At 45.9% G+C, this 9,367-nt stretch overlaps 1 protein-coding gene across 1 annotated transcript in view; it reads right to left on the bottom strand.

Annotated features, from left to right (window-relative positions):
- Window positions 1–9,367, bottom strand: part of LOC109855946 — a 37,481-nt gene that overhangs the window by 4,786 nt on the left and 23,328 nt on the right. The gene's annotated exons all lie outside the window — the stretch shown is intronic.

The following is a 9,367-nucleotide window of genomic DNA, read 5'->3' as shown; positions in this document are numbered from 1 at the left end:
AATACTTTTCCCTCTGACGTCTCTTTTCTCTTCTTCTTTTTTTTTTTTTTTTTTTTGTATTTCTTATACCGCGCACAGCCGTAACTAGATCCCGAACTCGCGGAGCTCTCGAGCGGATTTTATGGATTCGTTGACGTTACCTCTCGCCGCGCATTCCATCTTACTTCACCGATAAAAACTACTGTTGTAGCCGCGGTAATAATCCGTTCGGGCGAGCAAATGGAGTAAAACGAAAGAGACGTGAGAAATAGCGTGTATAGCGGACTGTTCGAAAGAGAGAGATAGAGAGACAGAAAGGCGCAAGGATAACAAAAGAGACAGACAACAGGTGTTGTGCGCGGAGAGCTACACAGTCGAACAGGCTTCTTCGAAAAGGCGCGATTCCAAAGCGCGAGAGAGAATCTCGCGCTTTGGCGAAGAATCTCACCGCGCGTCGCCAAAATAAACGATTGACCCACAGCGGACGGAATAAACAAACGTCGATAGCTTTCCGCAATTAAATCGCAGAACGTTGCCGGCGGCCGCTACACGTGTTATTACAAATTTTACGCTATCCCCGCTAATTGCGAGGAGCGCTTAGTTCGATTAATAACACGTCCGACGTGATGGTAATGGCGCCGTTGTTTTTTTTTTTTTTTTTTTTTTTTTTAAGAATGCTCTCTGCTAAACGAGCTATGTAATGGAACGTTCGAGGTAATCCGCGCGCCGGTTAATTAATTTAAATTCAATCGTAATCTCGTTATAGGCCTACAAACCTCCTTCTCGTTGCGAGAAAGAGACTTTTCCAACATTTTGTCGCAATTGCTGCGACAAAATACGAAGCGAGCGAGCCAGCTCGTTCACTAAGTCAATCGGGAAATTTTTATCGCGCGCGCATGTGGTTAATTAATATAAATCGAGCCGGAATGTTTGATTGCGCCGCGAAGAATGACCGTGGTCGTTCTTCCGACCGTGACGATTCTACTGGATCAAGGATCGTCGAAACGGATCGAAGTAACGATTAGAAATAACACAACGGGAGGAGAAGAGAGACGGCCATTAATATATCCGGCGAAACGCGCCGCGCGCGCGCGCGCGCACGGATTCTTTTAGCCGCGCCACGTCGGTGGTTATTACGCAATCTCTTTTAACCCGCTGCCGGCTGAGAGATATTTCTCCACGTTGCTGGCGTGGGACACACTCCGGCGAATAATGTTGTCTCGGGTTCATTCCCGGAGTGGGAAACGCGGGCGGAGAGAGGCCTGTCCATAAATCAGAACCGAGAAAAGGTCACGGGGGAAGTCGGTTCGAACGAAGATCGCAACCCGATCTCCTCGCGCGTTTCAAACGCGCTTTTTTTCCACGCTTTTTCCACACACAAAGCGGAATTAAATAAAATATAAACCGACGCAACGAAATTGCACATCTCGACGCGACCTCGATCGAAAAAGTCCGTATTAAAATTCTCCGACATCCTATATCCATTTTATCCTTCGCGCGCGTTCTTGTTTCCTCTCCCTCCCCCCTCCCCTCCTCGCCCTCGTTCGCGCGCGTTTAATCGATCGGCGTGTACGCGCGCCGGCCGCTAAGCTAGCAACCGAGAGAGCGAGAGATACCGATCCGATACCGCGTCCGATCTATCGATTCCGCGTCTCTCAAAGAATTTAATGAAACCGCAACGGCTATAGTTTCTCAAGAAGGGAGACGGAGGGGAAATAAAAAGACGAAGGAGCAATTTTCTATCTAATTTCGATAGCCATCGCCCCGCGCGCGTTCGTGCGATCCGGAGGATCGTTGTAGTTATTAACGAACGGTCGTTTCTTCGATAGCTCGTTACGGGGGATCACACCCTTTACGTGGATTACACGCCGTAGTGAAATGCGCTCGCTTTCGGAGCCCCCCCTCCCCCCCTTGCTCGTCGCGCGCGTATTACATTACACACAGCGAGCTTTGCGAGATACGACTCGCGTTTTCTACCAGGAAATTGGAGATTTCCTGGATTTTAAAAACCCCTGGATTATTATTCCTAGAGAGATATCTTGCAATGTGTAATAATATTTTTCAATATTTTTTACAACAAAAACAAAATAAAACAAAAAAAAATGAATCGCGTTGCTTCTCTCATCGCCGAAGGTCGCGCGATAAAACGCGCTCCACTAGAGTGCGCGCCGCCGCCGCGTGTGCGTAAAAACAAACTTTCGTATACGAGATTGCATATACCTATCGCGCGGCGTATATCGCGCTGAACGACTACTAGAAACACACGAAGGAATACTGAATAATTCAGGCAGTGACCGTAGCGAGTGACGTCACGATAGTATTCAGCCGGTGGACTGTTCAGGCTGAGCGACCATGCGCGACCCCATCCTGTGCGGCCGCCGCGTCGCGCCGCGCCATAGAAAATTTCAGCTTTCCGTAAAATATACCCTAGTACCGCGCTTAGATACAAAAAAAAAAAAATGCAGGAAATATCGATTAGGAGAACAAAAAAAAAAAAAAAAAAGAACTTGTAAGCGATCCTTTGTTATTATAATATTATCCTATCGCGTCTTGCGAAACTTCATCTACGCGTCGACTCTCGCGAGTCGAGGTTGCGCTTCTCATTGTGGATGAATAATTTTTTTTTTTTTTGCATCTTTGTGTAACACACGTGCGCGCAACACGTGCGCTGTGGCAATACAAACGCGTTCGGTTTCAACAACAGTTTTTTTTTTTTTTTTAAAGAAGATGATAAAACTCGTGACGTATCCTTGTCGCGAAAATCCGATCCAGACGCGATTCTCTCTCGTCTACGGTTCTTTCGACATCTTTCATCCTGGCCTCGTTATCACCCCGAGGCCATCACCGGATATCTCGCAATAACATACCCGTCGTTTTCCCGCTATTGTATGGAAATGCTAGGAAGAAGTCTCTCTCTCTCTCTCTCTCTCTCTCTCTCTCTCTCTCTCGCGCGCGTCGTGTTCGTCGCAAAGCCTATCTGTTCGCGATACAAAGAACGATGAGGAGTAAAAATCGAAATACGATTGTCATTAGCGACGACATCGCGCGAATCCGCTTCATTGTTCTGATATTCGCATCGGTCTCTAAATAGTTCAACGTCAATGTCAGCGGTTTGTCGGGCTCGCGATTGAACGCTCTTCTCTCTCTCTCTCTCTCTTTTTTTTTCTTTTTGTTATATTCATTTATAATTTATTTTGTCTCATCTTTATTATATTTTTGTACATATTTTGTTTTTCTTTTACAAAAATAAAAAAATATAACTAAAATAAAAATGTTTATTTAATTAAAATTTTTATTTCATGTTATTTTTGAAGGGAATTTTTCCAAAGCGCGTTATAAACAAAGCTTCAATCAATTAATCTCTCTCTCTCTCTCTCTCTTTCTTTAGCATTCAAGATCGCATTGTAAATATCTTACCTGCACTTTCACTCTCTGCGTCGTTTATTTCTAACCCTAATCGCTCGCATGAAAAGACTCGTATAGAAATACTCAACAACGTTTAAATCAATTTAAGTCCCAACACACGACGACATTCTTTGTTATACATGAGGCTAAAAGTTTGTTTCGGAGAGAAAAGAAAATGTTCAAGTAAGTAGAAATCGAACAGAAGTCCGAAAGAAGCGTCTAATTAATATTTCTTCATCCGCCCGGTCTTCTCTTCGAGAGTTCGTAGTTAGAGTTAATTAGATCGCAATTAAGAAATGAGTGCGCGAGAGACGGGGCGAGAGTTCCTCGGAATCGGTCCTTTCCTCGTGGAACGAGAAGAAAAACGAATGCTCGAAATATGCATCGGCGTCCTTTCACTTGTTCCCGCGAGCGGCAGACGGCCTTTTCTTTCGGCCCACGCGCGAAACAAGAGCGGCGTTCATGCAAATCGAGAATCGCGGCGGCGGAGCGGATTTTTTTTTTTTTTTTTTTCTTTTCAAACGCGGCGTTCGGGAAATTAATCCGACTTGTCCAACGCGTGAGAACCGTGCCTCGGAGGCGCAAATCGCGCCTGCTAATCCGCTTCGTCGTTAAGAGCACAAACGTCAGAGACTAGGTTTCACCTTACGTGGGAGATTTTCACACGACGCGCGGGGGTGAGGTTGTGTATGTGCGCGCGCGTGTGCACGCGCGCGGAATATTTATCGCGCACGTGGGCGCAGATATTCGATTGCGCGGCGAAGATTAATCCGTAATTTATATACACTTAAAGCCGCGAAGAAACCCTCCTGCTTCCTACCACTTGGGTTTCACGGTTGTTAATTATTTCGGTAACAGCCGCGTCGGTTGTTTTCCCGCAGGTCGAAACGAACAATCGCGTTCCGACGACTTTTACGCTCGTCTTCGCAAACGTTCCGCTTCTCTCGTCTGTCTGATCACCTTAAGTCTCGGTCTGGGACACGTGGGAAAGAAAGTGACGAGAAGTTCGCGAGAGTAACCTACTGTTATAGATCGCGCAGTTTTTGCGCGCGCGCGCGCGCTAGTTGCTTCGCGGATTAATTTCTTCATTTCGTAACGGCAGTTACTTGAAATTGGGAGTGAAATTACATCTCGCGTATATATATACCTACACTACTGCTTCTCCCCCAAGTCAAGTTCATTCTCCGCTCAAATCGAGCGTGGAATGCATCTGCCCGCATATCCGCGCTTCGAAGGGATGCTCAATTCTTTGTGTCGACTCGGTGAGAAAGTCCCGGCCGCTCTCGAGAATCCAGCGAGGAGGAAGAGAAGAACCGCGCGAGCAAGAGAGAAAGAGAGAGAGAGAAGGGTGGGTCTTTACACGCGAGGCATTCTTCGAGAGATTAACTCGCGCGGATCGCGAACTCGTTCGTGCGATCGTAAATATTCCGGCTACGGGGCAACAACGAGCCTCGGGAGGCGCGCCGCGGCATTCGACGGTTTTGCCTTTAACGCGATCTATCTCGATCCACTTAATCCATTCATTTCGCGGAGCTTCTCCGGTCGGCGAGAGCTTTTACGTAGGAAAACCTCTCGCGGGGTTTTATGTACTCTCTCTCTCTCTCTCTCTCTCGTCCGTTCGAAGAACGGGTGGGAAGGGATGGGATTTGCGCGCACACATTACTCTTTGGACGTATTAATGGCGGCTTCGAATCCTCATTGAATCGCCAGATTAAATCTGGACGTGCATTATTTGTAATTTCACCACGGCAAGAGGAGGAGGAGGAGGAAGAGGAAGAATTTATCGGCGCGACTTAATTAAAGACGACGCGACGGAGGGGCGTCGATCGACGGCAGATATAATCGCGTCGTAATGGAGTCGTGGAAATCGAAGTACGCGCGCACGCATCAATCAACGAAACGCGTAGATACGGAGTTCCTCGCGGTCTCTGTAATTTTCTTTCTAAACTAAAAAAAGAGGGTTTTCTCTTCGGCGGTGTGATCTCGGAAAAAAAAAAAGCTGTAACTGTATCCGCGTTGCTCGCGCGCAACGTCTCTCTTTTCCCCGAACGGGAGAGAAGAGAGAGCGGGAGAGGGAGAGAGAGAGAGAAAGAGAGAGAGAGAGAATGAGACGAGACTAATGAGAAAAAAACTTCGGTACCGTACGAAACGGTTTCTAAACAACGCGAGTCGAGCGCGCGCAGTCGTTAACCCGCGATGGCCTCGTCGCGGGAAAAGTATGAATGGAGGGACATTTGCGAATATAATAACAGATCGCGCGCGCAAGGGATAAAGATTGCGCGCGTAGACAATCGCGCGATTAAGAATGTGCGCGCGCGCGCGCGCGTGCGCGGCTGAGTGCAAACGTCGGTTTCGTTACGTACGTCGGCGATTTGCTAGCGAGAAACGCTATAAATAGCAAAACACGCGTACACGTTCGAACAATGACAATATGTTCTCGCGCGGCTATAATGTATACGTGTAGTAAATAAACAGAGAGAGAGAGAGAGGTGAATCAACGACAAATACGGTACGAGACTTAAATGTCGAATTTAAATGTTCGATCGCGACCACACGTTGTTTTGATTATCGTGTTGGGAAATCTCGCGTGAAAATTATCAACACACAGTGTGTACGGATCGCGTATTAATATCGCGTTTTTTCGTGTACTGTCCGCTATTCATAACACATAGGTATTAACCTTTGGCAACAAAACGCGGTTTCGATACGACGCGGTTTACAAATTATGTAAAATGAAGTCTAACACACCGTTTTTTTTTTCAATATGCGAGCCTCGCGTATAACGCGGCATTTCCGTGGAATATACGAGGATTACCTGTGCTAGTAATTAGAGCAATTTTTTTTGACATTTTTTTCCGACGCGGTATAAAACCGCCAAAAATTATTCGCATCACGCAAGAAATCCGCAAAGTAATTTGAAGTGGTAACGTATGAGAAAGAAGATCGGTGTTCTTGGATGGTTTGGACACAAAATACGCGTTTGTAAGAAATATATATAGTTCGAGAAAAAAAGAAAAATAAAAGCGAACCTTATAAAAATGCAAACGAGAAAGTATAAATTGTTTGGATGGAAGTGGAATCGCATTTATCGCGTTAAAATATAAATCTATTTCGCGCGTATCTCACAGAAGAAAGACGCATCGGCGCGCATTTTTCCTCCGATTTTTTTCCTCGCTTTCGGCTTTCGCTGTGTGTGAGAGAGCTCCCGGGCGACACAAATCGCTTTTCTATTGTCTACATTAATGATTATTTTCACCTGCGGAGATCGACATCCGCCGCGTAATGATCCCGCCTCTGAATCTCTCATTATATCCCCCTGGGACAGGGGAGTAATTGTCGAGAGCGTGATGCGAGATATAATTGATCCGTCCATTTTACTTTGTAATGGTTTTCCGTCCAAGGCGAACGGGGAATTTCGTGGCGACCATTATCTCTCCGATCTTTTGTGCGATACGCATTTGTATTGTGTTTGTGAAAGTCATTGGTTTCAACGTCTACTGTTTCTATACTATTCAAAACAACGAGAGTTTCGATCACACGCGGTTCGAAAGCGGTAACTTCTGATGATAACGCAAGCAATTGTACAACGCAGCATTCGTTGCATTGTTTGTTGCGGGGGCTTTGCGAGTGTCTTGAGACCTCTCGTCTTCTCTTCGAACATCTTCCACCGAAAGATCTCTTTATTATTTCCCGAAGTGAACGGGAAATAATAAAGAGATGAAAGAGCATTTTGTGCGTAATTTTGGAAAAATGTTAATTTTGGAAAAAATAAGATCTTCCACTTGTGTTGGGTTTTTAAAAGAGCGCAACCGCGTCACAAATCGAAACAAAAGCGTGTGTATGTGTGTGTTTCCACTTGCATATTTCAACTATAATCATTGATGAATAAAAAAAAAATAAAATTATACTGTCACTGTGCCCGCGCGCGTCCGTAATTTTGTTTTGTCATTGCTGCGTTCAACAAGCGTTAAACGATCCCGAGGAAACGATGATGAATTTCGCGGGTCGCGCGAAAACAGAACGCGCGAGAGGAAATTGAGGAAGGGGAGCAAGAAAAAGAAGGGGGTGAGGGAGAGGCTCTTGGCATTCCAACAAGATGAGAGAAGCGCGATTTCCCTCCCCAGCGAAACATCGTCTGCGGGTTAGGCTTCTCCATCCGCTCAGCTGGAATGCGCCAAAAATAGGTTGAGAGTCTGGGCGCCATTTTGCCAGTCGTTAGTTTGGCATTTTCGTCTTTTCGCTCGTCTCTCTTTTTCTCTCTCTCTCTCTCTCTTCTTCCTCTCCTCCCCTTCTCTCTCCTGTTGTAATTTGTGATTTTTCTTTTCTTTCTTGTTTTTTATTTTATTTATTTTTTTTATTTTTTTGCTCTTGTTTTATTAAGTTTTCGAAGTTTATATTTTCTGTGGTTCTTTCGTATACTCGCTTGTTGCTTATTGGTTTATATTTATTTTATTTTTATTATGTTTATTGTATTTATTTTATTTTGTTGTTTATATCTTTTCATTTTGTCAATATTTCGCGCTTGAGAGAATCTTCCCAGAGAGCGCTTTGTAAACAAAGCCTTCTAATCTAATCTAATCTCTAATTAGGGTACCTCTCTCGCGCGCCCTTTTCGCTTACGAGCGAAAAATCACAAGAGTCTCTCCTCGCAATGAGAGAGACTCTTATCAACTTTGGAGACCGACGCGCATATTAAACACCGCAACCTGTACAGTTACGTTACGTCGCACGTTGCGATTGTAGTATATACAAAAGAATTCTCGGGACTTTGTGTTCCACGCGATTCCGGACGCGATTCAGGCGCACGAAATGTGCCGAATCCCGACGACTACTCGCGCGCGGCGGGTTTTTTTTTTTTTTTATCCCATAATACACGCGCGCTGAGAAATCACATCCGCGTCTGTGTGGTACAATGCAATTTTCGTCGCGAACAATGGAGTTGTAAGCGCCGGCGCTACGCGCCGCATACAAATCGCCCGCGTTCGCGGTGTGACTCACGGGTGTCGTTTCCCCACGTGAATCTTCCTCCGAAGACGCACGCAGCGCGTCGCCTTGTGTTAACCCCTCTCCCCCCCATCCGGGAGGGAGGATTATTATCCCTTCTACTCTTTTCGCTACGCGGAGAGCGCGGCCGCATATGAAGCGTGACGGCGCGATTAGTGCCGCGTATTTTCTAAAACGCAATTTTCACTTGTGCACGATGTAGCGACTCGGGCAAAAAAATTGAGGGATTATATACAAAGTTGATTATAATGAGAAGGAATTTATCTCGCGCGCGCGTATATATAGTTGGAAGTTTCTAAGCACGCCGACCTCGAACAAGATAAATCGACGAGAAATTTTCCACGCGAGCTCCTTTTTTTTCCTCGCAAAGAGAAGATCCGCTGTTCGAAGAACGTTTTTTTTTTATTTATTTATTTTTTTTTTCACACTGGTTGCGGATTCGTTAATTTTAACATAATACTCCCATTTCGCGTCGATTTTCCGAACGCGCCAACTAGAACGTGTTTGATTTTGTTTTTTTTTTTTTTTTTTGTCTGGTAAAATAAAACATTTATATTACGCGCGTAATTCGCGTCACGTCCGCGACGCGCGCAGACGATAGCGACGGCGATATAATGTCGGCGCGCGGACATTATTATTATCGCGCGCCTCTCGTGCATTTCGAAGCGCACGTACGCGTGTCATAATGCGAATCCGAAAATAAATCCGCCGCGCGCCTAAAGCTTTTGCCGAATAGTTCGGTGTGCCATTCATGAGTCGAAGGCGGCTCTTCGGTACACACGCGCGACGGAATATCGCGAAGGGAGCGATAAAAAGTCTTCGCGGAGGCATCAAGAGAGTTCCGGAGGGAGGAGGTCAAAGAGAGGAGGACCGTCGGTCGGTTACGCTTGGTGGCCTGGCATCTGCCGCAAAGGCAGGAAAGAGACGGGAAAAATGAAAAAACACAACGCGGGGCGGCGGCGGCAGCGGCGGCGGCGGC

This window comes from Pseudomyrmex gracilis, unplaced genomic scaffold (assembly GCF_002006095.1).
Source record: "Pseudomyrmex gracilis isolate BER0280 unplaced genomic scaffold, ASM200609v1 scaffold_102, whole genome shotgun sequence".
NCBI classification, from domain to species: domain Eukaryota; kingdom Metazoa; phylum Arthropoda; class Insecta; order Hymenoptera; family Formicidae; genus Pseudomyrmex; species Pseudomyrmex gracilis.
This window is presented reverse-complemented; position numbering and strand designations above follow the sequence as displayed.